The sequence below is a fragment of the Cryptotermes secundus genome, unplaced genomic scaffold, assembly GCF_002891405.2.
Source record: "Cryptotermes secundus unplaced genomic scaffold, Csec_1.0 scaffold845, whole genome shotgun sequence".
Taxonomy (NCBI): Eukaryota; Metazoa; Arthropoda; class Insecta; order Blattodea; family Kalotermitidae; genus Cryptotermes; species Cryptotermes secundus.
The window spans coordinates 23,624-47,630 of record NW_019739227.1 but is presented as its reverse complement, the minus strand read 5'-3'; the positions used below and the strand labels follow the sequence as shown (position 1 = coordinate 47,630).

Here is a 24,007-nt window from a genome sequence, read left to right as displayed (position 1 = left end):
CATCGCACCTGGCCAGTGCATCTCACCTGTTGGAGTAGTACAACAACACCGTACCTGTCTTAGTGCAGTAACACTAAGTGGTGGCAACAAAACAACGTTACCTTCTAAGTCTTTCGACTTAGCGACAAACTTCTAACATCCTGAGTTCGCGTGTGAACTACCATCCTCACACACGCAAACGTAAACAACCCACATTACAGTTTGGATGCAAGGACTAGCAGATGCCCTTGTCCATGCAAGTTTGGTCTATCTGCTCATTGCCTACTCCTTGTTCTGACAGTGTGTCTTAAACCTTTGTTTCATAATTCTTTTTATCTACTCTATCAGCTGCTGAAATAAAAAGAGGGGAAGGGGAAGGATTTCAGTGGTGCAGTTACAGATCATGATAGCTGTAGAGAAGAGCATCTGTACAAAACAGATCTTATGAGTTAAATGGAATGAGAAACAGCCATAGCAAGGAGAGCATACGCTGTTTCATGTGTGTTGTTGTGTGTCCATTTCTGAGAAGGATGTAATGGTTTTTACAGAACTACAAATTCGGAGAACACTTTAGTGGGTCCATATGGTGAGACATACCCAACACCTCATGATGCAAATCAGGCCATGAATGTAAAAGCTGAGGCAGTCTCAGATGCAGAAGAGGAAGAGGATCCTGTCGCAATAACATTTCCAGAAATAAAGGCTGAACCTGAGGTGAGCTGTATGTGCACTGTTATGCAGATGACACAAATGTGCAGAAATGCCGCTTGTCTTGTCTGTGAACATGAAACAACTCCACTGTGCTGTTTACTTAGACTTTGAAAGTCCCCCCCCCGGCTGTAGTACCTCGAATGTTGCGTGTGATGTACCACTCCCTAAACAGATCTAATATTTTAGATGAAAATAGATATTGTGTAAGCTGAATGTTTGCGGTAAATTCCATAGCAGGAACAATCCTTCACATTTTCCATGTCTGTCCAATCCACTAAGCAGTGCTTTGATACTACATCATAAGGTTTCCAGGATCTACAAATGCTGAAGTTTATCATTTGTTTTCTGTCTCTCATGCAGTCTGTATCCGTGTAATAACATAGAGGTGTCATTGTGTTGAGGATTTGTTATAGGATAACTAATGATTCTCTAAAGATTTGTGACAATGTGTGACAGATTATAGACACGTGTTGTCTGTTGCTCTTTTGTTTTAAGTGAATTTAATATACCTGACACTGTTGGAGTTGCCTCTATACCTACTGCCCGGTGATTGGTTGTCATGACAGGGTTTTTTTGCTATTTTCTGTCAGACAGGAAGATGACTTAAATATTAGATAAGAGAATGTGTAAAAGGTGTAGAAAGCAATATTGAAGAATTGGCATTGGCAACACATCCTAAAATATAGACACAATGGTGGTGAAATGGATTCTAAAATGGATATAATTAAACACACAAATAAAGCTATCAACACTTTGCGGACTACACACACATTAATACGTTTTTCGCTCTTAAACGTGGTGGAGCGGTTGCTTATTAATATGTTTCTAGAACACGATAAGTTGGAACACACTAAACATAGCTCTGGTGCCACCCAGCTTGCACGTAGCTGCCTGCAGCTGCATGATAACCCTCTGGAATATTTGCTGACTAATCAGTTACATGACCTCGCTGTAACTGTATGCACCTGCAAAGTAAAATAAATGCCTTTATTTCTTCAAGCTGTACCTAGCAAGCTGTCAGTGAGTAGTGCAATATGCGAACATATAATCCTGGGAAACTTACAAAGTATATATAGCCTACTTGTAAGATTTGAGATTTGAGATTTATAGCCTACTTGTTCATGTAGTTACTGAAAGCACTTCAGGCTATATTGGAAATTTACAATTTTATTGTGGTGAAGGAAAGAAATTACAAGAAACTATTCTTTCCATTTTGGAACCCTATCTTGATCAAAATTACCATGTCTATCAAGACAGTTATTATAACATTGTGGCAACTGCAGAACACCTACTTTCAAGAAAAGTACATGTTCATGGAACAATTAGGATCCTCCAGATCTGAAAGAGGAATGTAAATCCCTGAAATGTGGTAAAACCACATTCAGGAGGAAGGGGGGATATTCTTCTTCAGTCCTGGAAGGATACTCATGTTGTGAATATGATTTCCACAATTTACAATTTGAGCATGGTTGATGTTCAAAGGAGATATGGACAGGGAAAGAAGCCTGTTTGTATTTCCGAGTATAATATGTTCGTGAAGGGGGTTGATAGAGCCGATGAGTACTTGGCCTATTATTTTCTTCCTCAGAAAACAGTAAAGTGGACAAAGAAAGTTTCCTTGTGGCTTATAAATTGTGCCATTTTCAATTCATTTTTGGTTTTCAAAAATCTAAACCCTCATTCAAAATTGAAATACAAGGCATTTCTGCTGAATGTGGCAAAAGCTTGGGCTACAGACCTCACGGTGGTGGCAGAACCAGCGGCAGACACAGTCTTAGTGTGACCGGGCCTGTCTAATCCCACCCCATGCAGGCCTCATTTTGACCTCCCTGGGCGACTCTCGGGTGATATGCGGAAACTTAGCCTCGCAAAAATTGTGAAGAGTGAACATTTCAAGGAGAAGCATCCTTCTAGGTAATGCCGTGTTTGCACAGTTCACGAGAAAAGGAGTATGACTCTACATTTGCAAGTTTTGTGTAATGCCACTTCACAGGGGGAATGTTTCAAGAAACATCACACCCTCAAGCACTTCTAGGAGCATTGGTAAGTGTTCTCAAAAATTTTTAGTTCATAAAATTAATTAGGAGAATTTATATTAGCCTTTAAGTGACGGCCCTTTAAATTCCGGTAACGGCAGCGGGACGGATTTGATTTAAATACCCGCAATATTAAAGCAATAAAAACTGTAATCATTTCCTAAAACTGCTGTGATTTCTACAATTTTTGTGATAAACGAACCAAATAAAGGCTGTTTTTTTCTAGAAAGAATATAGAATCAGATATCGTAATTTAAGACTTTATAAAATGTGTAAAAAATCTTAGACTGATTCCAAGTATAAAAGTCCCAAATTTGTCGTCAGCCTACAAGATTTCATATAGTTCTTGGAAGCAAGAACGCTCTATGCAGATGTGGCAACACAGGCAACACAGCGGATTGTTATGAAGACGATTATGTTTAGTCTCGCATGTCTCGAAGCATATACACGTACCTTCTTTGGTATGCAGAGATGTGGGCCTGTATATCGCCGTTTATAAGGGCGTTGATTGTTTATACACAACGATTTCTCTGTACTGACCAGGCTCGGTTAGTTTATCACAACTCTCAAGGCCAAGCACAGCCAAGCAGTGTCATAGCGTTTCAAAGTTTCGCAGCGAGAACAGTGATATTCTCAGCTCACCATGGCGTCCTTTCATTTGTAAGATTCAGACATTTTTCAACTCATAAATGACTCCGAATCAGATTGTTTTACCGACAGTTCTGAGAGTGGCGTTGAGGAAAGTGATTCAGAAATGGATTTCGACAAAGACCATTCATCTTGGTCGGCAACCTGGGGACCACCATACCAGCATGGCAAGAGGAGTGTGAATAATTATTCAGGTGGAGCTGTGGGCAAACTGTGGCAAACAGTTATAGCATCTGTCGTCGAACCTGGAAATGGACAAATAAACTATTTTTCAATCTCCTGGATCTGAACAGTTACATCCTGTTGTCACAAAGAGAATTTCGTCTCGCTCTTGTGCGGAACATGCTGGAAGGGGTCCACCTCGCCATCAATGGCCCAGGGGTCGAACCCCTGCCGTTTTATCAGAGATATCTCGATAATAGGAGGCCAGACTACATCACTGGCTGACTTCCTCTACTTCGCAATTAATGTGTCGTGTGTGCTTTTCGCGTGGGAAACGAGGAACCGTCTAGACAATGTGCATGAAGTGCGACGTCAGACCCTGGATTTCCGGATGTTTCCAAGATTTCGACACGAAGCCAACTTCCGTTAGACGACGCAGGTGGGAAGAGAGACAACTTATAAAGCTGGTGACCAAAAATCATGTAAGTAGAAAAAGAATTTATAACTAAAAAGTATATTTTAAAAAGCCGGCCGCACGCGTGGACTGCGCGACGACATATGGCGTCATTCGTCCCCTTGACTTTATTTTCATGACGCCATATGGTGTCGCTAGGCTCTTAAAGGTTAATTTTTAAAGTGAACATTGCACAAGTTACAGTAGTAGGTAAAAAAATGCCTGTACCCAGGGTGATTTAAATATTTAAATTGCCAGTCTGCGGAGGGTTAATGAACATCAAAGAAAATTTCTACATCTACATATAGACAGAGGTTCTTACTTTTCTCGGCTGGTTCACAACAACTGATGCACTGCTGGCTGCAAAGTGCATACAAATTTTGCCAGTGAATCAGTATGTCTATGGCCAGTAACGTTTGGAATGAAGTATACAATTCACAGCTCACAGAAGGTGTTGAAGATGCTGTCCCCCCACATATAGACATTACTTGCACCAGCAGAAGGGGTTCTGCTTAGCCCTTAAAGCTATTGTGCCAGAAATTTTGCTATTTCCCTATGAATATATTTTTTAGTTCTTCTTTATAGGGTTTACTGTTTTAAATTTTGTCCTGCAAACAACCGCAGAAGAAATATCCAAGAATTAAAAGTCAGGTAAATGTGTCTGCCAAATACCAGTGCTGATATTTCTGTCTCCGAAGATACTAGACAAGGCCTGCATAGTTGTATGTGCAGTGTGGGCAGTAGCTGAGTCTTGCTGAAACTAGCCATAGAATCTTTCTGCTTTTGTAACCCTCGAAATAATTTTCCGAGAATGACCTGTACATATATTTAACAATTAATTCTTCCATTAAAAAACGCAGGTAGAGCAATCCTCTTTGCCCTCACAGCAGGCCAGACTCCATCTTTCACTGGATGGAGCCATACTTCATGGGTTAAATGTGGATTCTATGAATTCCAGTAGCAGTAATTTTTTGTATTTATGTATCCCTGCAAGTGAACCCATATTTCATCAGAAAAGAATGTCAGTTCCAGATGAATCTCATCTTCAGTGATCCACTGTAGAAACCAACTCCAGAAATGAAATTTAGAATGTTGTTCATTACTCCTGATAGCATTTATATTTATATTCGCCTAATGCATTTTGGAAGCTGGATATACATTTGGCACAATGGACCAGACCATGAAAGTATTATAGATGAAGGAAGGACCCAAACTCAACTCATTAGAAAGATGTTATATATATGAGACAATGAAGGAAGGTTTACAGAACTACCTAATCCCATATTTGACATTCTAGTAAAAACACACACCAAATAACCCCATCTCTTCAACCACTCACAGTAGCCTCCCACCTACCTCATACCACTCAACTCTACACAAACATACCCATATATACAGATACCCCCCAAGCAAGTAGTCTAGACCAAACCGCTACAGCATAGCGACCACATCAACACAGGGCGCAGCCCGTACAGATATCATCATAAGAAAATCAAATATATGTAAGTATATATACTTAATAAGCTAACAATGAGTTTAAAAACAACACACTCACAAGCTTCTTATAATAATTAAAAAACTGTTACAGATCACTCTGAATAAACACCCTGTTGGGTGACATACAGAATAACAAGCATAAGTTCCACAAGACGATATAGTAAGGTCAAGTCCACATGACCTAACTCATGTGAGAAGATCCCGATACACAGGCTCCCCACACTATATTCGCTTCTGCTACCACAAAATCACGTCAACACATAGCGGTCACAAAGTTTTAAAGAGATGTCACAAAATATTTCATTTCCATTTTAGTACAATTTTAATTTTTATGTTTTAATCTTTAGTTGATAATTTTTAAATTCTGCTGTCTGAGTATTTTAAAATTTTGACTGAAAGGCTAAATTTATACATTTAAAAACACTCAAGTGCACAGTAAGGATCCTTGTTGAAGAATTACTTGCAAATTGTTAAATGCAATTCATCAACTGAGTCTGGTATCATTGTATGCCTGATGATGACCCATATACAACATATAGCATCAATAAAACCAAATGTTGATACGATAGTGTCTACTTGCTTTAAATATAGAATATTGTTGTGTAGACTGCATACTTCTGTATACATTTTATGTACATATGTGGCTGTTGCAAGGCGTTTGCACTCCTGCTTCTACACAGTGTGGTGTGCCCATTATCATGTCACACATCCAGAAGTAGTGTCCATTTTCTGGCAAAAGCCAAACCTTTACGTTGTCAAGGAATCTTGCGTGGTAACCTAGGAGATGACTCATATGGATTTGCACATGGTATCAGGGTGGATATGTCTATTGAACTGACACTATGCTATTCATCTTTTTTGTGTCCTTTTGTACACACACACACACACACACACACATAAATATATGTCACTTTTAGGGGGGTTTTGACGGCCCGTATGCAGCCTTTCTTAGTATCCTTATTTTAGCTCAGGCTTTATTGTTATTTCATTCTAGTACCCTGTCCACTATTAATTAGATGCCTGTCCAGCCTTACAAATGCATAATTTTCTTTAACCTTTAAACACCAGGCCATGCCATCTGGATAGCCGCCCACAGCTCCCTGGTATTTGGCAGTGCAGGATTTTGAGTGCGAATGGCTCTCTCCACCATGTCCCATAAATGGTCAGTTGGGTTCATGTCGGGCAAATGTGGTGACCACACCATTCATCAGAACTCTCCAGAATGCTCCTTGAACCAATTATGGACAACTCCAGCCTGATGACACAGTGCATTGTCCTGCTTGAATATCCCATCATTGTGGGGGTGCATGAAGTCCATAAAGGGCTGCAAATGATCACCAAGCAGTGTAACATAGTGGTCAGTGGTCAATGATGTATTTAGGTGGATGAGCGGACCCAACTCATGCCATGTGAACACACCTCTCACCATTATGGAATCACCACCAGCCTGCACGGTGCCTTGTTGACAACTAGGTCCATGGCCTCATGGGGTCTGTGCCACACCTGAACCCTACCATCCATATAAAACAACTGGCACCATGACTCATCGGACCACGCCACATGTTGCTAATCCTCCAGGGTCCAATTAGCGACGTCACAAGACCAGGTTAGGCGCTGTGTCTGGTGTTGTGGTTTTAACAGAGGCACTCTGGTTGGTCTTCTGCTCCCATATTCCATGGAAGCTAAAGAACGCTGCACTGACCTGCTGGATATGTGTGGTACCTCCTGCATTGAATGTGGATGTAATTTCAGTCAGTGTCGCTTGTCTGTTACCATGGACAATTCTAGCTAGACGCTGCTGGTCACGATCATTAAGCACCCGTGGACGGTCACTGCCCTGTCCACGGTGGGTGGAAATGCTTTCCATAAGGTATTCTCGTTACACACGTGACACTGTGGATCGAGGAATGTTAAATGACCGCACAACTTCGGAAATGGAATGTCCCATCCGCCTGGCACCCACTATCATGCCCCGTTCAAACTCGATAATTCACATCAGCTTGCCACGAGCAGACTGACCGGTGTTCAACCTGACTCACGAGAGAACACCTCACAACTGATACTGCTCTGGGCACTCCCAAGCCTTCAAGGGATGGTGGCGCCACTTGAAAATAAATTGACATACTGCTATCCCATGACTTTTGGCACTTGAGTGTATATATTGTAACATGTTTTGTTACTGAAGATGCCATAGAGATTGTTCATTGGTTTATTTAACAACCTACAAATCTCGGCTACAATTAATTATAACAATATTGCGGGGTTTCACAATTTATAACCCTATTCGCAAATCAAATCACGCTATTGTCAGTAGACTACACGTTTCCCAGTACGGGAGCTATACAAGTGTCACTGTATTACACACTCCCAATTAATTCTCAGTTATCACAAACTGTCACTGATTATCACACTTTTACTCGTTCACGGCTGACTGGAGAACTGTCTTCGGCCGCTGGTACACTTTAACTATCTCCGACAACAGCTATATTTCAACTCCACACGTAGGCTGCTGCCTTGAGAACTGTTGATCACACACTCGCTCGACTACTACTGAACTCGGCGACTGCCACATTACAACTAACTCACAGGCAGCGCAACTCTCTTATATAGTGGCTGTGTATGCCTGTTACGTAGCAACGCTGTTACGTCACCGTGCGAAGGGAGGATGACGGAGTGCTGACTCAGCCGCCATGTCACTGCTGGTGGGGGGGGGTTCTCAATTGCGCAACATGTCACAATATATATATTGTCGGGGGCACGCGGGAGCGTAGTTGGTTGAGGGGCTATGCTACAAGCCGGAAGGTCGCGGGTTCAAGTCCCGATGAGGTCATTGGATTTTTTCAGTTGACCTAATCTTGACCTAATCTTTCCGGCCGCACTAGGCCCTGGGGTTTACTGAGCCTCTAACAGAAATGTTCACAAAACAAAGCTGGGCTATATTTGGCTGACCAGGTCATAAACAGTCATATCTAACGTAAATAGTATCGAAACCAGTACCGTGATAAACGATTTCATTGTTCAGAGCTAAGGAATGAACCACTGACATGACCTCACATAGGTTTGTTTTGGTTTCAAACCCAAGGTCAAACTGTCAATACTCCCAAAGAGAGCATGTGTCCTGCCGCATATATACTATATATAACATTCAGCCAACTTGGGGTGCTGCTTGCTGCATACTATACAGGGTGTTTCACGACTTTAGGGCATAACTGCAGGAGGTGATTTCCTAGGTCTTTGTGATCAAAAAAGTTCATATAAACATGTGTGCGATTTTGGACGGTTACGGAGTTATGACTGTTTTAAACTCAGAATAGAAGGTAACGATTACTGACAATAAACAGAACAAAATAATAAACTAGCATAATACATGATACAGTTAAAGTATGAATGTAAAGTTAACTTTGTGAAATTACCTTTAATTTGAATTGATTGGTGCTTAAAGCTGATGTTCGAAAATGCCACCGCCAGCCGCAATACAGTCTGCCGCTCGGTTGTGAACCGCGCAGGTAGCACGTAGCAGCTTCAGCTGGCTGTTTCTTATGTGGTCAGCAGCGTCCAGAATGTGACCGAGCAAAGCATCTTGCGTTGCCACCTTCACATTGTAAACCAGTTCTTTCATCCATCCCCACACACAATAATCCAGTGGGCTTAAGTTTGGAGACCTGACTGGAAATTCTTCGTGTACTCATACGTGGACTGCGGTGTACCATATGAATAATGCCTTCATGAACACCACGCTTGGCTGCAATACGAATGCCGGGAAGTCTACCGGTATCTCGCAATGCCTGGTAAACTCCAGTAAACACTCTCCAGTTCGGTACTGTGCGATTCGGAAACCATTGCTTTTATTCAGCTACGGCAAGAACTGAATTACCGTCACAAAACGCGTACATATAAATCATATCTGCATACTCCTCAAATGAAAGTGTAAATGGCATCGTGAATGTAACAGACCCACCAAGATAAGAACTGTTCTGAACACCAGTAGCCGCCGCACTAGCCGTGGCCTCACATACCAACCCACCACGCCGTAGGTACCTCTCAAGTGTCGAGATAACGAGAACGCTCTGTCTATAGCTGGTCAAAAATAGCGACCTGCCAGTTGATAGACGCGTTCACACATGGGCATGTACGGGAATGAAAAAAACTGTCATAACTCCGTAACCAACCAAATTCGGACACATGTTTATATGAACTCTTTTGATCACAAAGACCTAGGAAATCACCTCCTGCAGTTATGCCCAAAATTCGTGAAACACCCTGTGTGTATATATATATATATATATAACATTCGGATGTTAAAGGATAATTAGATGTCTGTCTGCATAATTTTATTTAATTTGGAATTCGTTAAACAGTGGCAGTGCAGCTTAACTTCTGTTGAATCAGAAACCTCCAATCATGCTCATGGACTCAGGCACACACCATACAAGGGAGGTGTGCTCTCTCTGTCACCACTCTCATGCCTACTGATATAACACTTTGTGGACTGGCAATTTAAATATTTAAATCACCCTGCGGATCGGCATTTTTATACCGACTACCCTAACTTGTGCAGTGTTCACTTTAAAAATTAATATAAAATCTCCTAATTAATTTTATGAACTAAATTTTTTTGAGAACACTTACCAATGCTTCTAGAAGTGCTTGAGGATGTGATATTTCTCGAAACATTCCCCTCTGTGAAGTGGCATTACACAAAACTTGCAAATGTGAGCAGTCCTACTCCTTTTCTTGTGAATTGCGCAAACACGGCATTGCCTAGAAGGCTGCGACTGTCTGCCACCACTGTGTGGTCTGTAGCCCAGGCTTTTGCCACATTGAGCAGAAATGCCTTGTATTTCAATTTTGAATGAGGGTTTAGATTTTTGAAAACCAAAAATGAATTGAAAATGGCACAATTTATAAGCCACAAGGCAAGTTTCTTTGTCCACTTTATGGTTTTCCGAGGAAGAGAATAATAGGTCAAGTACTTATCGGCTCTATCAACTCCCTTCATGAACATATTATACTCGGAAATACAAACAGGCTGCTTTACCTATCCATGTCTCCTTCGAACATCAACCATTCTCGAATTGTGAATTGTGGAAATCATATTCACAACACGAGTATCCTTCCAGGACTGAAGAAGAATATCCCCCTTCCTCCTGAATGTGGTTTCACCGCGTTTCAGAGATTTACATTCCTCTTTCAGATCTGGAGGAAGGCCTCTGTTTACCCTAATTGTTCCACAAACACGTACTTTTCTTGAAAATAGGTGTTCTGCAGTTGCCACAGTTATAATAATTGTCTTGATTTACATGGTAATTTTGATCAAGATAGGGTTCCAAAACAGAAAGAATAGTTTCTTGTAATTTCTTTCCTTCACCAGAATAAATTTATAAATTTCCAATATAGCCTGAAGTGCTTTCAGTAACTACACAAACAAGTAGGCCATACTTTGTAAGTTTCCCAGGATTATATCTTCGCATACGAAGCCTTCCCCTCCAAGGAATCACAGATTCGTCCAAAGACAGTTGTTGGCTTGGCTTATGAACTGTCTGAAATTTCTGAACGAAGAAGTTCAATAAGGGCTGAATTTTGAAAAGCCTGCTTGTTGACTGTGGTTGCAGTTCATTATCATTGAAATGGAAACACCACCAGATTTGCTCAAATCTCTTACGGCTCATTAGTTTGCCGAAAATTTGAATTTCTAAAAATGGATCTGTTGACCAGTACTCTTTCAGATTATCCCTCCTTGTATGGCCCATTAGAAAGATAATTGCAAAAAATTTTCTCATTTCTGCTGAAGTGACATCCACCCACTTCAACGCCTTATAACTTCTGTCATAATGTTCACGGTGTTGGAGATAGTATCTGTTGTTTTCATGACATAGCATGTCAAACAAACTATCTCCAAAAAACAGTTCCGCTACTTCAGACACTTGCGTTGGGTCAAATGAAATTTGGTTCACCCCTGGATTTCCAGTAAACTGTCCCAAAGCAGGCATTTTGTCTACTTTTCCCCATGTGGCTGGCCCCGTAATGTTGCTACCCGCACATTTGTCGGAGCTACAGTCACTTTCACTTTCACTGTCTGTGATCACAATTATTTGTTTGCCCTTGCCACACTCACTATCAGATTGTGAGTTGCTATCACTAGCAGATTCACAAGGGACGTCAGATAGCTCATTGGAGAAGAAGTAAGATATTTCATGTTCTCCAAGAAATCACTTCGGTGTCAACCACTTTGGTCTTTGATCCATATTGAACTACTGACTAACAGCTTGCTATGTAAAGCTTGAAGGAATAAAGGCATTTATTTTCCTTTGCAGGGGCATAGAGTTACAGTGAGGTCTAGTAACTGATTGGTCAGCAGACATTCCAGAGCCTTATCACGCAGCTGCAAGCAGCTACGTGCTAGCTAGGTGGAGCCAGAGAGATGTATAGTGTGTTGCAACTTATCGTGTTTTAAAAACCTGTTAACGCACGAATGGCTAAAAGCGAAAAACATTTAAAGGGTGCGCGGTCCGCAAAGTGTTGACATCTCACTGTACTGGGGCTTCAAACTTATTTCTCTTCCTATTAGGATTTTTCATGTTATTTACTCTCATTTTCCAGGGTAATTTGAATGAACTTCAACCCATGCATGGTGAGGATCGACACTATTCCTGTGATGAGTGTGGTGAATCATTCAGTCGGCAGAGTCATCAGAAGACACATCAGCACATACATAGTGGGGAGCAGCCGTTTTGTTGTGATGTATGAAAAAAGTCATTCAGTACGCAGAGTCATCTGAAGACACATCAGCGCATACATAGTGGGGAGAAGTTGTTTTGTTGTGATGTATGTAAAAAGTCATTCAGTTGGCAGGGTACTCTGAAGACACGTCAGCATATACATAGTGAGAAGCAGCCATTTTGTTGTTATGTATGTAAAAATTCTTTCAGCGATAAAAGTGCTCTGAAGACACATCGGTCTATACATAGTGGAGAGAAGCCGTTTTGTTGTGATGTATGTAAAAAGTCTTTCAGTCAGCAGATCCAACTGAAGACACATCAGCGTATACATAGTGGGGAGCAGCCATTTTGTTGTGATGTATGTAAAAAGTCATTCAGTACTCAGAGTAATCTGAAGACACATCAGCGCATACATAGTGGGGAGAAGCCATTTTGTTGTGATGTATGTAAAAAGTCATTCAGTCAGCAGATTCATCTGAAGACACATCATCGCATACATAGTGGGGAGAAGCCGTTTTGTTGTGATGTATGTAAAAAGTCATTCCGTACGCAGAGTCATCTGAAGACACATCAGCGCATACATAGTGGGGAGAAGCCGTTTTGTTGTGATGTATGTAAAAAGTCATTCAGTTGGCAGAGTACACTGAAGACACATCAGCGTATACATAGTGGAAAGCAGCCATTTTGTTGTTATGTATGTAAAAAGTCTTTCAGCAATAAAAGTACTCTGAAGACACATCGGTCTATACATAGTGGAGAGAAGCCATTTTGTTGTGATGTATGTAAAAAGTGCTTCAGTCAGCAGATCCAACTGAAGACACATCAGCGTATACATAGTGGGGAGAAGCCATTTTGTTGTGATGTATGTAAAAAGTCATTCAGTACTCATAGTAATCTGAAGACACATCAGCGCATACATAGTGGGGAGAAGCCATTTTGTTGTGATGTATGTAAAAAGTCATTCAGTCAGCAGATTCATCTGAAGACACATCATCGCATACATAGTGGGGAGAAGCCGTTTTGTTGTGATGTATGTAAAAAGTCATTCCGTACGCAGAGTCATCTGAAGACACATCAGCGCATACATAGTGGGGAGAAGCCGTTTTGTTGTGATGTATGTAAAAAGTCATTCAGTTGGCAGAGTACACTGAAGACACATCAGCGTATACATAGTGGATAGAAGCCATTTTGTTGTGATGTATGTAAAAAGTCATTCAGTCAGCAGATTCATCTGAAGACACATCTGCGCATACATATTGATGTATGGAGTAAATCATAGAGCAGTAGAGATGGGTTTAGACTACAGGAACAGTAAGTGACTTGTAGCATGCCACAGTTTCTCATGTTGTAAATAAGACAGTTTTGCTGTGTGTAGCATGGTTCAGTTTTATAGACTGCTAAAATATATTGGAGTTGATTATTGTCACTAACCATTCTATCTGATGGGAAATGAACTGAGAGTCATGGTACAAAACATCTTTGCAAATGCGTTCCATTTTTTTCTGATTTCTGAATTTGTGCAGTGCCCTGTCTTGTTGAGTGGAAGCAGACATGACATGTCATGTCATGAGATTCTCCTGCATTTATGATGTTAATTCAGGACTGGAAGCTAATGATTAGTAGAATGTATCACTGAAATGGATCGACAGCTTATAAACATAATTCAGCAGTATTATATGTTTTTTGCTGTGAGCTATCTGTGCTGTTCTGCCATTTCATGTGGGTAAATTCGTTGATCAGTTAGTTTCAGATTTATATATTGCTTGGATTGAGTATATTGTGATAACTGTTATGGATTGGTCAGATGAATACAAACTATGCTATATTGTACATTGCAAACGAGACATCTGTTTGCGGGACACTTGGTATATTACTTATAAAAAGAATGTTAAATGAAGGTGGGTCGATTCTGCTTGTGGAGAAATAAAGTAGTATAGAGAATTTAATTGAAAGGATCAAGAAAGACTTGCTTACATCTTTTCATTGTGAATATCAGCAGAGAAACTGAGCAGTCTGTCATGAGATCAGAAGAGAAAGTGGTTTGGCACTGAGGCACTCCTTTTTGCTTTAGGTCTCCTTTGCCTTAGAGGGATAGAGTCAACTGAAAATTGTGAAGTAAGTTTCAGTGTAATTATATAATTCTTTAAGAAAATTAGGCAGTGTCATTAATATTATTAATTGGAATTCAGAGGTTTCATGTAGTGGACTGACACAAGAGGGAATAGCTTTTGATTGTACTTAAATTCAGTGCAGTTATGCCCCTCCCTCCATACCTGTTTTTTCACTGCCTGAATGAAGTGTATCATAACTGAATTTAATTCTTGGTCACCCTGAGCAAGTGATCTGATTACTGACACTTTTCTTGCCAAGGAATGCTTTCTTAATTTTGCATAAGACGTACCATACATTCTGTTCCTCATGTGTCACCACACGTTGGCTGTCACTGCATCACCAGAACTGATCCTGCTGCATGGTCCTGGAATATGTGTTCCATTTTGTGTCTCTTCGCCATATAAAGTAGTGGGCAGCGCACGAATGGATTTGCAAGTTGCAGTTGTCCTCAGAAAAATGTGAAGGTAGGCTGATGCTGTGTATTCTGTATGCTTAAAGAAGGGAATATGGAGTGAAATCATCTGGCTCAGGATAGGGGCCAGTGTCTGGCTGTGAATGGTAGTGAACCCTTGCATTCCATAACATGTTGGTAATTCACCGAGTAACTGAGCAAACAGTAGCTTCTCTGGAAATGTGCAGCTGTGTGAAGTTGGTTAATATTTGGCATTAGAAATTCTAGATTGATTGTCTGGAACTGGAATTTGTTGTTGACCCCATCCTGCTGAAGCAACCTAAATGTGTCTCTGATGGTCAGTAAGTCTGGGTTCCCCTGTTATATACATTGGGATAGTACATTATGCTATGTATATATACACGAGGACAGTGACTCACATGCAGCCAGTCAGTTTATAAAACCCTGTATTCCCACCAGACTGTAGCAAAGCTTATCTTCTTCAAAGAAATGTATTTTTGCAGTATGTGTTTTCAGTTTAATTACTGCTACATAAGTAACTCCAGGGAGCTGAGTTAGATCTCATTAATGGAAATTGTTATTTTAGAGACCTCACATCCCGCTAGTTGCAGAAACTGTTTTAATGTATATACATTATACGTCACATTGTGAACCCATGCTGTGCACAGTGAAACAGCCGCTTGGTGTAGCTGATGCAGCAGAGGGACTGACATGCAGAGCCATGCGGAAAAGATGGATGAAGAGAAAATAACAGTACAGACCTTGGGGAATAAGAAATATGAAAGAGGAAGATGGGCAGAATAACAAAGAGACTCTGAACGTGACATAGAAGCCTGTACCTTTACTGGAGAAGAAGAAAAAAATATTTCTGACTTATGCTTCATTCACCAAAATTCAGAATTTAAAATTGGTATTGCATATCACTAAGAATCACTTGCTGGGTTTTTGGATTCTATTCATTGTCTGGCGTTCAAGAATCAAGAGAATGTACCATTTCAGGAACTGGGTCTGTTTCGGTCCTCTCTTGAGGGTGGGGTGGGGGTGGGGGCACAACTACTCTGCTGGGTCCATTAGAAAGAGCTCTTTCTAGCAGGTCAATGGACAAAGTCCAAAAATCCAGCGATTCCAGAAACCTTTAGAATCTACAGGTATCCTACAAATGTGTGTGTTCTTGCGAGCATGTGTTATTTAGAGTTTATTTTACAAAGGTCTAAGTATTTTAGGCTATGTAGCATTGGTTGGAATAATGCTTGATAAGTGGTGAACTTGGAACGATTTGAAACAAAACAGTTGTGACATTTTACCCTGCAGCAACTAAAGAATAAACAGGAAAGGGTCAGTCGGTACAGCCAGTCCCCCCCCAGACAATCGAATAGAGCACCTCCTGGATACTAAACTAAACTGGATAAATTGTTTCATGTCTGTTATGCTCATTGTTGAACTGGATGAGGAAGCTTGGCTGTGTCACATATGTATTGAATTGAACTGAATTGAATTTATTTGCATTCCATAGACCCTAAGTAGGTTAATACCTCTGGATATGGAACAAGTCAAAATAATACCTACTGGTTCAAGTAATTTTATCTTAAACTAATATAGCTTAATTCTACATTATTCTCTATTTACATTGAGGTATTCGTCTACAGAGTAGAAGGAATGAGCATGCAGATATTTCTTAGGTCTGATTTGAAATGTTTAGTATCATTACTCAAGTTTTTGATACTTTATGGGAGACTATTGTACACTTTTATGCCAGAAAGTAGACTGTTTTTTGATATAGTGATAAGTTTGATGAAGGTAGATGGAAGTTATATTTTTGTCTAGTATTCATGTTATGGATATTGAAATTTAATTCAAATTTATTTTTGTTGTACACAACAATAAGAGAAGCGATAGTATGTATTGTCATTGAAGGAGTAGAATTTTTAATTTCTTAAATAAATCTCTACATGAATCTCTACTTCTACATCCTGTAATGATTCTAATTATATTCTTTTGTATCTTAAAAATTTTTACACTGTGTGAAGAGTTCCCCGGAATATTAATCTATAGTTCATAATAGAATGAAAGTAGGCATGGTAAACCATCTTCAGTGTTTCCTGTGGCATAAAGGGCATCAGGTACTTTTCCTCAACGCTTAAAATACGCTATAATGAAACCACTTTTTAAAAAAGGAGAGAGAAAATGCATCTCTAATTACAGACCAATATCCATATTGACTTCATTCTCAAAAGTCTTTGAAAAAGTTATGTATAATAGACTACTTGAACACTTAAATTCTAACAACATATTAGTCAAAGAGCAATTTGGATTTAGGAAAGACCTAACAACAGAAAAAGCAACCTATGAACTAACTAACGATATTTTAAGTGCTCTCAATGACAGATTAATTGTGGGAGGGATTTTCTGTGATCTAGCAAAAGCTTTCGATTGTGTTAATCATGATATCTTACTATCGAAATTAAATTTCTATGGAATAACTGGCAAAGCTAATGAATGGATCAAATCATACCTCAAAAACAGGTATCAAAGAGTTGAAATAAATAATAAAAACTCCAGTCATAATGCATTTTCAAACTGGGGAATTATAAAGCACGGTGTTCCACAAGGATCAATTTTAGGTCCCTTACTTTTTCTTCTCTACATAAATGATCTATCTAAAACCATCAACAATAAATCTAAACCAATTCTATATGCAGATGACACTAGTATAATATTTAAGAACTCTAAATTTGACAACTTTAAAAATGACATAAATATTGTATTTGAAGCCTTAAACAGATGGTTCGAAGCCAATTTACTCTCATTAAATTTTGATAAAACCCATTACATATCATTCACAACTAAAAACAACCACCAAATTGATCTGGACATCAGTTATGCCAACAAATTAATCTGTAAAGTACTTGATACAAAATTCCTTGGAATACATGTAGACAGTACACTGTCTTGGAAAATACATATTGAACAAATTATACCTAAATTAAATGCAGCTTGCTATGCGATGAGATCAATTAAGCCTTTTATGTCACAGGAAACATTGAAGATGGTTTACCATGCCTACTTTCATTCTATTATGAACTATGGATTAATATTTTGGGGGAACTCTTCACATAGTGTAATAATTTTTAAAATACAAAAGAATATAATAAGAATCATTACAGGATGTAGAAGTAGAGATTCATGTAGAGAATTATTTAAGAAATTAAAAATTCTACCGCTTCAATCGCAATACATATTATCGCTTCTCCTATTTGTTGTTTACAACAAAGATAAATTCAAATTAAATTCTGATGTCTATAACATGAATACTAGACAAAAATATAACTTCCACCTACCCTCATCAACTTTATCAGTATATCAAAAAGGAGTCTACTTTACTGGCATAAAAGTGTTCAACAATCTGCCACAAAGTATTAAAAACTTGGGCAATGATACTAAAAAGTTTAAATCAGAGTTAAAGAATTATCTACATGCTCATTCCTTCTACTCTTTAGATGAATACTTCAATGTAAATAGAGAATGATGTAAAATTAAGTTATATTAATTTTTAAGCTAAAATTGCCTGTACTTATGTATGTAACATTTTGACTTGTTCTGTATCCAAAGGTACTAACCTGCTTAGGATTTATAGAATGTAAATAAATTCAATTCAATTCAATCGATCTCATTGCATAGCAAGCTGCACTTAACCTTTTAAAGCCTAAAGGCGACATATGGAATCACAAAAATAAAGTCAAGGGGACGAATGACTCCATATGTCGTCGCGCAGTCCACGCGTGCGACCGGCTTTATACAATCTAATATTAAGTTATAAATTCTTTTTCTACTTACATGATTTTTGGACACCAGCTTTATAAGTTGTCTCTCTTCCCACCTGCGTCATCTAACGGAATGTTGGCTTCGTGTGTAAATCTTGGAAACATCCGGAAATCCAGAGTCCGACGTTGCACTTCACGCACTTTGTCCGGACGGTTCTTCATTTCCGACGTGAAAAGCACACACGACACCTCAATTGCGAAGTAGAGGAAGTCGGCCAGTGATGTGGTTTGGCCTCCTATAACCCAGATATCTCCGATAAAACGGCAGGGGTTCGACCCCTGGGCCGTTGATGGCGAAGTGGACCCCTTCCAGCATATTCCGCACAAGAGCAAGACGAAATTCTCTGTGTGACAACAGGATGTAACTGTTCAGATCCAGGAGATGGAAAAATAGTTTAGTTGTCCATTTCCAGGTTCGACGACAGATGCTATAACTGTTTGCCACAGTTTGCCCACAGCTCCACCCGAATAATTATTCACACTCCTGCTGGTGTGGTGGTCCCCAGGTTGCCGACCAAGATGATGGTTCTTCGTCGAAATCAATTTCTGATTCACTTTCCTCAACGCCACTCTCAGAATTGTCGGTACAACAATCTGATTAGGAGTCGTTTATGAGTTGAAATATGTCAGCGTCTTCCAAACGAGACAGCGCAATCGTTGGTTCACAACTTCGCAGAATGCTAACTTTTGACACTGCTTGGCTGTGGTATTAGGATGCTAACCTTGAAAGTTCTTATAATCTACTTCCAGCAGAGTGAGAACAGAGAGCTTGTTGTGTAGCGACAAGCGATGATAAACAATCAGGGTTCTTATATATGAATAGATACTCACCCCACATCTCTGCATACCGAAAAAACGTACGTGAAAATATACACTGACACATGCAGGCCTAAGCCCCGGCTAGCGCATCTGCTGTGTTGCCACTTCAGCAGCATTCATACTTGCAAGAACTGTATGAATTCTTTTAGACATACGTCAAATTGGGGAATATTTTAGTTGGAATCAGTATAAAAATTTTTACACATTTTATAAAGTCTATAAAGTACAATATCTGATTCTATATTCTTTCTAGAAAAAAGCAGCGTTTATTTGGTTTGTTTATCACAAAAATTGTGTAAATCACAGCAATTTTAGTAAATGATTACAGATTTTATTGCTTTAGAATTGCGGGCGCTTAAATTAAATCCATCCGGCAGCCATTACCGGAATTTAAAGGGCCGTCTCTTAAAGGTTAATTTAGGTATAGTTTGTTCTATATGTATTTTCGAAGACAGTATACTGTCTACATGTATTCCAAGGAATTTTGTATCAGGTGCTTTACAGATTAATTTGTTGGCATAACTGATGACCAGATCAATTTGGTGGCTGTTTTTAGTTAAGAATGGTATGTAATGGATTTTATCAAAATTTAGTGAAAATTTATTGCCTTCGAACCACCTATTTAAAGCTTCAAATGCAAAATTTATATCATTTTTAAAGTCTTCAATTTTTGAGTTCTTAAATATTATACTAGTGTCACCGGCAAATAGAATTGGTTTAGATTTATTATTGATGGTTTTTGATAGATATTTATGTAGAGAAGAAAAAGCAAGGGGCCCAAAATTTTTTCCCTTTGGAACACCATGTTTTATGATTCCCCGGTTTGAAAATGCATTAGAACTGGAATTTTTACTTTTTATCTCCACTCTTTGGTACCTATTTTTGAGGTATGATTTGATCCATTCATTAGCTTTGCCATAGAAATTTAATTTCGATAGTAAGATATCATGATTTACACAATCAAAAGCTTTTGCTAAATCACAGAAAATCCCTCCCACTATTAATCTGTTATTGAGAGCATTTAAAATATCGTTGGTTAGTACATAGGTTGCTTTTTCTGTGGTTTTGTCTTTCCTAAATCCAAACTGTTCTCTGGCAAATATGTTGTTAGAATTTAAGTGTTCAAGTAATCTGTTATATATAACTTTTTCAAAGACTTTTGAGAATGAAGTCTGTAGTTAGAAATGCATTTTCTCTCGCCTTTTTTAAAAAGTGTTTTCACTACAGCGTATTTTAAGCATTGCAGAAAAATCCCTGATGATAAAGATTTATTACACATACAAATATGTATCTGAATGTCATAATGCTGTATGTTGGTAATTTTGAATATATGGGCTTAATGGAATATTGAGATAATGTCAGCCCAGTACAGTAGACCTAAGCCTGTGTGTTCAGTAGAGGGCTCTAAAATATGCCAGTCATTTTACAATGCGTATTCTTAAAAAGGGAAATAGCAACACTAAATGTTTAGCCTACACTTCACTAGTGCGTTTGATTCTTGAACATGGGGTTGCGTGCTGGGATCCTTACAGGAAGGGACAGATAAATGTGCTAGACCAAGTCCAAAACATGGCAGCTATATTTGCACATCATAGAAATGATTCAAATTGGGAAACCTTGACAGAGCACAGAAAGATAGCTCACATATGTGCTCTCTTCAAAGCGTACATGGGAAAACGGGCTTGGAAGCCTATAGGTGATAGATTACAAAGACCATGCTATCTGAGCAGGGCCGATCATGATAGGAAAATTAGGAGCAGAAAGCAAATGACATATTGGAATATATTCCTTTGTAAATAGGACCATCAAGCTTTGAAACCACCTACCTGCAGATGCTTTAGGGACTCTCTCCTGTAAATAAAGTAAATTTAGGAAAAGGGTTAGGAGAGCAATAAAAGAGGCGAAGTGAAGGTATAGGGGAAATCATCCGAAAAGGCAGTGAAGTGAAGTGGTATAAAAGGAAAGTCACGGTGAAATATGGGCGCATCAGAACATGACGTTACACATTCCAGTACTATTACTGTTTAGTGTATAGTATACTTATTCTTTTATTAATATTAATTTATATAATTGTAGTTGTAACTGTATATGTTGGTGCACACGGTAGTGTAGTTGGCTGAGGCACTGTGCTACAAGCTGGAAGGTTGCGGATTCAAGTCCAGATGAGGTCACTGGATTTTTTTCAGTCAACCTAATCCTTCCTGCTGCACTATGGCCCTGGGGTCGACTCAGCCTCTAACAGAAATGAGCACCAAGAATTAATTAAATAATTTTCCTGGGGAGTAAAGCGCGGCCGGCACGTAAGGCTGACAACCTTACCGCCATCTTTGGGCTGATTGTCTAGATAATGTGGGACCCTCAAGGTCTCACAACCCTATGGGCCTTCATGGCCAGTTACAGGGATAGCTTTACTTTTTACTTTTTTACTGTATTTGTTATAGTTTTAAGTGTATTTTCATTATATTCTGTGTAGTTTTGTGCTCGTGTCTTATTGTAGTACCACTGCCACCGGGCAAAAACCCATTTGCAGTTTAAATAAATAATAATAAAATAATATGAACCTGCATCTTTCCTTAAGGAAGAAAAGTAGCCCAAAAAGAGTCTGAAGAGAGTCATTACATAACATAATCAATACAGTATGAAAATGTTTGTTTAATTAGGAATAAAAATTACATTTAGAGAAAAGAACATCTAAGTGCAGAATTATTTTAGATAATAAAAATACTTGAATGAGTGAGAAATTTTGGTTGCTTCGGTTACAATACAGGCCATGGGAGAGCTCTGTTAACATGTCTCAGCAGTTCTGTGGAATTATGAAGTGCACCATTACTACAGTATGCCCGAAGCAAGGTTCCCTAGAACATTACTGAGTGATATTCCTAGCTGTGCTGTGCATGGATCTGCATGTTGGTTACTTGGGTTACAGTACAGGCCATGAGAGAGCAATGTTAACGTGTCTCAGCAGTTCTGTGGAATTATGAAATGCACCATTACTAGTGTATGCCAGAGGCAAGCTTCCCTAGAACATTACTGAGTGATATTCCTGGCTGTGATGTGCATGGATCTGTATGTTGGATGTTAACAGGAGAACGAAGAAGAAAAACAGATGACAGAAGGGTCACAGGGTCACAGGATGCACAGATCATGACTGTAAAGACTATCAGAGCAAGACTGTGAGTAACTGATACAGGTACAATAACAGAAACTATGAAGAGAAAGGCAAGAACATTAGAAAAGATTGCCTGAAAACTTAAACAAGAGTGAAGTTCTGCAATTGAGAATGAGCCAAAAGAAATGTCGTGACAAGTTCATGTGTATTTCAGAGGAAGCGATTAAGCAGCTGTTTTGATACATGGGTGCTATCCAGGCATTCATTGGGGGAGACTGAACAGGCACTGTAAGATCATCATGTCTGTCCTGCCAGCCAAGAATAAAAAATCATTTCTCGTATGAGTTGACAGCCTATTGTGCAACATTCGTTTCATAAATGTGTTTTAGAATAATTAGAAACAATGTAATGTAGTACAAGCAGAAGCACCCATTCTTCACTCAGCATATTTACCTTGTCAATAGCACAATGCACAGAATATATAACTTCAAAGAAAGAACAGAAATCAAAGTAAGTATGGAATAATACCAGACAGAAGCAGCAGTTGTGGCCTATCCAAGGTATTACATTAGATCTAGTCTGGAAGCACCAAGGAAAGTAACATATATCTTCATCATGATGATTTCTGCTGTATCAAAGAGTCAAGCCAAGGTACACCAAAACATGAAACACATTCTGACATGGAACTAAGATGCTTGCTTCCAGTACAGCCAAAACAATAATATAAATTTATTTCCATAATTATTTCATATGATAAATGAAAATATAAATATATATTTGCTACAATATTTATATATAATAGAAACTGACAGTTCTTCAAGCTGTGAAGCAGCTGAAGAGCTATATATTTCAGTGAACAAAATGAAAAGCAGGAGAGATTGAAATTTCATACCTCAAAGACTATTCCTATTATTAGATTATGAAGATCACTGTACTCAGAATTACTGACTTTCTGGACTTTGTTTATTATCTGATATTCTGAAGAACACAATGTTTCGGAAACTGGATGTGTCCAACCTCATGTGGAAGGGTGGGAGGCATCTGTTGGGTCCACTAGAATTATTATAGCAGTGAACAATTCATTGAAGTAGCTAATTCCTTTTGTAACACATTTCTGCTCTATTTAAAAAAATGGAGTAGCAACTGAAAATCACTGCAAGAAATTCATTTGTCCCGAAGTAAAAGTTTAAAGCATCTGCTCAGGAGGGGGACCCAAGATCCCACTGAGACATATTCAGAGGCCATGGCCTCTAGCAAAGAATTCTCATATTGCCTAAGAGAACTGTGATCTCCGAATTTCATTCCATGAAAGTTTCACTGTATGAGCATTCATTCTACTATGAAGGTGCAACACTTACAAATCATTTGTCCCTGATCCACCTCATCTGCATGGTGAAGCAGCATAACACTGTTACAAATGATTTATCCCTGCTCTACCTCATCTACATCAAAATCTTGTTCCACCGTCCATTTTATACGTTTCTGTACATAACATATCTACTATAATGACCACTATCTTGACATATTA

At 39.0% G+C, this 24,007-nt stretch overlaps 1 long non-coding RNA gene across 1 annotated transcript; it reads left to right on the top strand.

The window, feature by feature from the left end:
* Positions 1 to 651: 651 nt before the first annotated feature.
* LOC117282898 lies at positions 652 to 12,182 on the top strand. The gene is made up of 2 exons (XR_004513807.1): positions 652 to 693; positions 12,088 to 12,182. It is a non-coding gene; the product is annotated as an uncharacterized LOC117282898 (long non-coding RNA).
* The last annotated feature ends 11,825 nt before the right edge of the window (positions 12,183 to 24,007 follow it).